The sequence below is a fragment of the Leiobunum rupestre genome, chromosome 7, assembly GCF_980474605.1.
Source record: "Leiobunum rupestre chromosome 7, qqLeiRupe1.1.hap1, whole genome shotgun sequence".
Classification (NCBI taxonomy): Eukaryota; Metazoa; Arthropoda; class Arachnida; order Opiliones; family Sclerosomatidae; genus Leiobunum; species Leiobunum rupestre.
In genome coordinates, this window is record NC_143390.1 from 47,009,080 (window position 1) to 47,017,168 (window position 8,089).

Below are 8,089 nucleotides of genomic sequence, written 5' to 3' on the forward strand. Positions count from 1 at the left end.
TTAGATCAAAGTGTAGCTACATTTATCATCAACAAAATAGAAAACTTAGTTTGATTTAGATCAAAGTGTAGCTACATTTATCATCGACAAAATGGAAGACCTAATTTAACTAGGATGAAAGTGTAGCTGCATTTGTATTAAACAAAATAGAAGACTTAGTTTAACTAAGAACAAAGTGTAGCTACATTTTTATCAACAAAATAGAAGACTTAATAAAAATTATTTTTCTGAAATTTAAATACAAGCTTCTTCATCTTTTGGCTAAGAAAAAACCGTCGGGGCATTTTTACCTTAGTGAAAACCATCCTTAATACAATTTGTTTTCCGTCCACGCTCGCCGTTTCGGCTTTTTTGCAATAGTTACCACCAGCCTCTACAGTCTTACGGAACTATTAGCAGCTAGTGGTTATTTTGAAATCGGCCGTGATCGGAATTAGATGACCGTGCTTGTATGGTCACATTTCGTTCCTATCTCAATTGATATTAAGCTCGCTATATTAGTAGTTATTTCTCTCGCCTTAAAAGCTGGACTGAAAGTGAGTCACCGTCATCATTCGCCTCATCTTTGTGGCCGGCGTCTTCCTGAACGGCTCCTGACGCCTTCCTGGCTGTGAAATACAAACATACTCAGCCGAGACTAAATTGATTTCGAAATCGCATTTTCGAAAGAGAGTCATAAGATAACGAATAACGATACATTTTAAGTATTTTTTAGCTTTATCATAAATGTATTTTTTATACTTAAGGAGAATGTTGTGATAATTCACTGCCACATAGGAGCAACAAACACAAGGAGAACGCAGCTGGCCTTTAAACACGCTAACGCAGTGTTGTGTACAAATTTCATTGGACGAGCCTATACGCTGAACGTTTTACGGACAAGGGGAAGACAGTTTCCGAATTTTACTAAAGCGTCTAACCAATGAAAACTGTACACAAGAAAATGCCCGACTTTTGACGGGTTGCGTTCTCTTTGTGTGGGTTGCTGTGTTTGTTGCTCCTAGCTGCCACCATGGTCTAGTTTTCCTGTTCACGTGCATTTCAATTTCTTCGGTGGATTTAAATTTTATATATTTTATATATATTCAATATTTTACATATTTCTATATTTATCATATTTATATATTTCACATATTTGTATATTTATCATATTTATATATTTCGCATATTTATATATTTCACATATTTATATATTTATCATATTTATATATTTCGCATATTTATATATTTCACATATTTATATATTTATAATATTTATATATTTCACATCATATAATAGCTACATTTTTATCAACAAAATAGAAGACTTAATAAAAATTATTTTTCTGAAATTTAAATACAAGCTTCTTCATCTTTTGGCTAAGAAAAAACCGTTGTGGCATTTTTACCTTAGTGAAAACCATCTTTAATACAATTTGTTTTCCGTCCACGCTCACATATTTATATATTTCACATATTTACATATTTATCATATTTATATATTTCACATATTTATATATTTATCATATTTATATATTTCACATATTTATATATTTCACATATTTACATATTTATCATATTTATCATATTTATATATTTATCATATTTATATATTTATCATATTTATAAATTTATCATATTTATCATATTTATCATATTTATCATATTTATTTATTTATCATATTTATTTATTTATCATATTTATATATTTCCCATATGTTATATATATATTTTATTTTCATATTTAATAAACATAACATTATCAATGACCATCGCAAGGAAGAATTTCTGTAATATAATAAGTCTTTATTACTCAATCAAACTCTGACCGTTGCTCGCCGAGGGCGGATCTGCAAGGCCGCGTCTGTCAGTTTGCCGGGAAACCCAACCTTACTATATATTTGAATGAATAATAGCTTCTGAATTTGAAATCTCAAGCGCGCGGGGGTAATAAGTATCCAAGGTCACCTCAATGTTGTCAGCCAAAAAATAATGACCGATAAGGCTAATTGTCTGTATTTGTTTATACGTTGCAATTAGTAACTCTACCGTAAATTGCGACGTACCCACGCCCCGAAACAGATACGCGTTTGGATTGCGAAATATTTTCGGATCCACTAATGTCAAAGCGTCTTTTTTCAATCAATCAAGCTCTGGCTCAAAGTTTAAGCTCGCTGTTTACGTTATGAACTTTTTCATAATCACGATGCAATAGTTTTCTACGCTTCCCGTAATCTGACATCAGGGACTGTAAAGAATCAACGAAGACTCAACCCGTCCTTAGACTTTAGAGTTTGCAAGCTACTGAGGTTTCGTGATTCTCAAAGAAGCGCGATTTTTATGCAACTAAAAATAACGTCCCGCAAGCTGGCTCTCTCGTAGCTTCGTAATGTTTGGAGGGGGGTCTCCAGGCGGAGCAAATGACTTCTCGTCGATGCGTGCGACAAGCAGGAAGCCTGGGGACTTACTTTCGAGAAACTTCTCTTAATTTCGTCGGTTAGTCATTGCGTATTTATTGCGTAACCCTTGGAATTGAGTCACTTGGAAGTTATCGGCCAAAAACAAGAGACTGTTGGTATTATAGCTCTCTTTTCGGGAACTTATAAATAGTGAAGATGCAATTAAAATTCATTCTTCATTCTTTGCCTAGAAGCTTAGCTATGTGTGTTTACTACATATAGTCAGGTTGTGTGTGTAAAAATAATTCAACTACTTTGGAAAATTTGCCAAGTTCGATTTTTCAATTGAAATAGTTCAAACACATGTTAAACTAAATATATGGCCTTGTCTTAAAAAAATCTTTAACTTCTTTCAATTAGTTTTAATCATTTAAAAAATCGCAAAACTTTCGAAAAATGTTGCCGGGTTTTGGTGTTACTTAGCACCAGTAGTCTAATATTTAATATGTTTTATCATTCACAAAGAAAGCCCCATATGTCAACAACATTGTTTTAGATTATTAAAAAAACTTATGATTTAAATATTAATTAATTAAATATCAAACACAAATATGAACATTAAAATAATTAAGATAATTTAAAAAATATAATTTTAGAAAAAGATAAAAACCACTTTTTAAAGTTTATTTAAACAAATTAAAGGATGCGACAGCACTGGATGTTTCGTGACTAAAGGTCTAAAATCAAACTTTCAAGCTTTTCTTGCCAGTGACCAAGACATTTTGAATGCCTTTTCTCTCCTTGGAAATAATACCGGGCCTGTTCCAGAGGACATTCATTGCAAAATGGAAAAATACGTTTGTTTACTTTATAAGAATCGTGATGAAAAATGTGCAGGGTCGTTGAGACATCTTCGTTGGGAAATGTTTGCGAAGTTAGGAAAGGAAGGTAGGCAACTTCCGCCGACAACAGCCACATTAATTCCCCACACAAATCGCGCCCATTTTCACACTTTGGTTTTAAAGAAATCCAAAGAACCATTGCCGGGATTACCACTCGCAACTGACTTTGGATGGGAGTATTTGGAACATGTGTATAGGCCAAAACAATGCAACCTGCCTCCCGCACCAGAAGCTCTTTTAGAGCTTCGAAAATGTAATTGCACAAAGGGATGTAAAAACCGATCGTGTGGGTGTTGCAAAAACAATCTTGAATGCACTGACCTATGTAGTTGTAGGGATAATTGTCAAAACAAAAGAGACATTGAAATGTCGACAGATGATACTATGTAAACTTAGTCGGTTAAACATTAAAAGCGAAATATTGTAAAAAATAAATATCTTAATTATTTCAATGTTCACATTTGTGTTTGATATTTTAATAATTAATAATATTTAAATCCTATCAGTTTTATAATAATCTAAAACAATGTTGCGGACGTACAGTGCGTCTTAGCGATTTCGATAAAACTTATTAAATATTAGGCTACGGGCTCTAAGTAACACCGAAACTCGGCAACAAATTTCGAAATATTTGCGATATTTTAAATGATTAAAACTAATTGAAAGAGGCCAAAGAATTTTTTAAGACAAGGCCAAATATTTAGTTTAACATGTGTTTAGACTATTTCATTTGAAAAATCGTACTTGGCAAAATTTCCAAAGTACTTAACAGCTGCTACCTGACTAATACGGCTATGTTGCCTTCTCTGAAATTATCCCAAACAAAAATTTGGAACATTTTTAAAGACGACGGTGCGAAGGTGATTTATATTACGAAATTATCCGAGTCTATCTTTAATTTTAATTTTGATTATTTTATCTTATAGCATTTGGGTTTTGATTGGATTTTATTTTATTTTATTTAATTTGATTTGATAACAATTATTTTGTAGATTTTGAAATTTAATTTATTTTAATTTTCTTTAATATTTGGCTTTATTTTGATTTGAATGGATTTGATTGAGTTTGATTGGATTTGATTTATTTGATTGGATTTGATTTATTTGATTGAATTTGATTTGATTAGTTTGTAAATTTGAAATTTCACATTTTTTAATTTTTGTGACAAACATTTTGTAAATTGGAATTTTAAATTTTTCTTTAATATTTGGTTTTGTTTTGTTTTCTTTTGTTTATTTTGATTTGATGGATTTGATTGAATTTGATTTAATTTAATTTAATTTGATTTGATTTTAATTTTATAACATTTACTTTGTAAATTTTAAATTTAGTATTGTTAAATTTTCGTGACCAACATTTTGTAAATTGGAATTTAAAATTTTTCTTTAATATTTGGTTTTGTTTTGTTTTATTTTGTTTATTTTTGTTTATTTTGATTGGAATGGATTTGATTGGTTTTGATTGGATTTGATTCGATTAGATTTGATTTGATTGAATTTGATTGAATTTTAATTTTATAACAATTATTTTTAAATTTGAAATTTCATATCTTTTAATTTTCGTGACAAACATTTTGTAAATATTAATTTTAATTTTTTTTTAATAGTTGGTTTGGTTTGGTTTTGTTTAATTTTGTTTATTTTGATTTGAATGGATTTGATTTGTTTTGAGTAGATTTGATTTGAATTTGATTTATTTTAATTTTTTAACAATCACTTTGCAAATTTTAAATTTTAAATTTTTTAATTTACGTGACACACATTTTGTAAATTGGATTTTTTTTAATAAGCAGTTCACAAAAATTTATTGAAACGTTCTCAAGCTGCTTTTCTACATTTTCTTTTGACACTGCTATTTAATCTTTGTGACAGTTCTAACTACCCTCGACATTTCACTAAATTAGTTTGTTAACTCTTCGATAGATAAGATTGCAGTCTATCATCGGCTTTGTTTCGATTTCAATCCGAGATATTATACAGTCTAGTAACCATACTTTTTCAGATAGATATTATCATCTCCGAGTGCAACACACCCACGGTTATCTCTTAATTCATGGTGTCATAAAAAAAATAATAAAAAAATCGTTGATATTTAATTCGTTCAAGTTCCCTTCGAAAACAATATACGACGTTACATAAACACAATTTAATCTGAAACGGATTGATTAAAGCAAGAATGTAAACAGGTTAACGGAGAATATATAACTACAACTACAGCCCCTGTTTTAATGATTTCCGAAAGATATTATCCTTCTACACGTGGAGAGAGAGCCGGCGATCGGGGCGTATTGTCTTCCCCCTTCCCGGAAAAGAGGGGATAATAACACCAGGGGAGCCAGAGGGGCGTGGTTTTTGTTCAGGGTAACACGAGGGGAACACATATTTTCTATCCACCTGAATACATTGTTGATTAAAGTAACGGTGTATAGCTGTACGTTTTCTTATCAGAGCAAAAAAAAGGAGTTCATTGAACGAGAAAGCTTGGACGCGAAGAAATATAACATCTACGCGGTAAAAACATAATCCTCAAATCCGAAGATTAATAGCTCTAAGTATTTAACGGTACATAGTTTGCCATTGAAATATATAGACTTGTCACTATTCTTGGATTTCAGATTTCTTAACTTTTGTCCCGGATTTCAGAATTGCTACTGGGATTTAGCGATTGGTCGTCGGATTTCGGGATTTATTGTCGGGTTTCGGGATTTATTGTCGGGTTTCGGGATTTATCATGGGATTTTGGGATTTCTGGACTTCTCGTCAGATTTCCAGATTTTGGAGAAATCTCTGGATTTTGAAGAAATTTCCGGATTCTGAAGAAATCTCGGGATTTTGAAGAAATTTCCGGATTTTGAAGAAATTTCCGGATTCTGAAGAAATCTCGGGATTTTGGAGAGATGTCTGGATTCTGAATTTCTTGGAAAGTGTATGTGATTTCTTCGTGACATTAATGACCGGTGATTGAAGGAACACACTTTTTTTTCACGGAAATATTATCCCGCAATCCTACATAATCCTATCGTCATCCGCAATTCTACATCATTATATCGCCCTCCTACATAATCCTATAGCAATCCTATATTCGCATATCGCCATCCAACATAATCTTATAGCAATTTTTCGTAATCATATCGCCATCCTACCTAATCCTATAGCCATCATACATGACAATCTCGCAATTCTACATAATCATATCGAAATCCTACATAATTATATCGCCATCCTAGATAAACCTACATACTCGTATTGTAATAAATGATCCTATAAGAATCCTACATAATCATATCGCGATCCTACATAATCATTTAGCGATCCTACATATATCATTTAGCCATCCTACATGATAATCTCTCAATCCTACATATTCATATTGCCATCCTACATAATCATAGATCAAACCTAGATAAACCTACATAATCCTATTGTAACCCTAAATGATCCTATCGGAATCCTACATAATCATATCACATTCTACATAATCATATCAGATCCTACATAATCATATAGCCATCCTACATGATAATCTCGCGATTCTACATAATCATATCGCCATCCTACATAATCCTATAGTAATCATACATGATCCTATTAGAATCCTACATAATCATATCGCCATCCTACATAATCATATCTCCATCTTACATAATCCTATAGTAATCCTTAATGTTCCTATAAGAATCCTACACAATCATATCGCCATCCTACATAATCATATCTCCATCTTACATAATCCTATAGTAATCCTTAATGTTCCTATAAGAATCCTACACAATCATATCTCCATCCTACATCCTACATAATCCTATAATAATCCTTCATGTTCCTATAAGAATCCTTCATGTTCCTATAAGAATCCTACATAATCCTATCGCAAATCTACATAATTTTTCCGCATTACTACATTTGATTGGGTTGATTTCTACGATATATCTAAGGTAACCATGAATGCCGTATATTACAAAAAAAATGGATATTTTAAATGGAATATTTACTCTGTTACTGGGATTTCGATATTTATTTTATTCTTAGGATTATTTAAAAAATTTCGATAAAAATTAAGAAATAAATCCCAAATTAAAAATTGCAGTTTGTACTATTACCGAAGTAAAGGGTGGTGTTATTTTTTTGTCGAAAATGAAATATACACGCTTACTAACAAATTACCACAATAGAGTGTTGCTTGTCGTATTTTGTTTAGAATGGCGGCTCGCAGAAAGTTTGTAACAATTGTTTTTTTGCCATCCGAGCGAATAAATCCTAGTTTTAGCCTAGTGAACTTTGTCAGATTAACGAAATGCGACGATGGGATGGCTATTTTTTATCGAGTTTTTCCTTATCGGGCGAATCTGATTGCCGGTTACGCGGTAGGACTTTAACACCAGCCGAATAGACGCTTTTTTTACCAACATCATCTCGCGTTATGAGTTTTTGCATGGCGCGGGCTCCGAAACCACCAGCCGAACCGCCAGTCCACCTCTCCAACGTGTCTGGTCTCGTTGACGCCAATGGCTGTTGATGGTTGAGTGTTCGCAGCCTCGCCGTATTTGTTCCTGACTCCGACGCGGCCGAACGTTCTCGCTTCCAACTTCACACGGAAGAGCGCTCACCGACGCGCAGTCCGTACCCTTCTTTCCAGCTTCTAGCCAATCGTGAGGTGACGTCTTAGATCGGGACTGAACTATAAAGGTTTCTTGCCCTTCCTTTAAGGGACGAACCTCCGGCAGATTTCGCCCCTGCTTTTCGGGGTCGTGTTCGATATACTCGTTGCCCTCCGATGTCGAATTATCCACGGCTCTAGCCTCTACTTCAC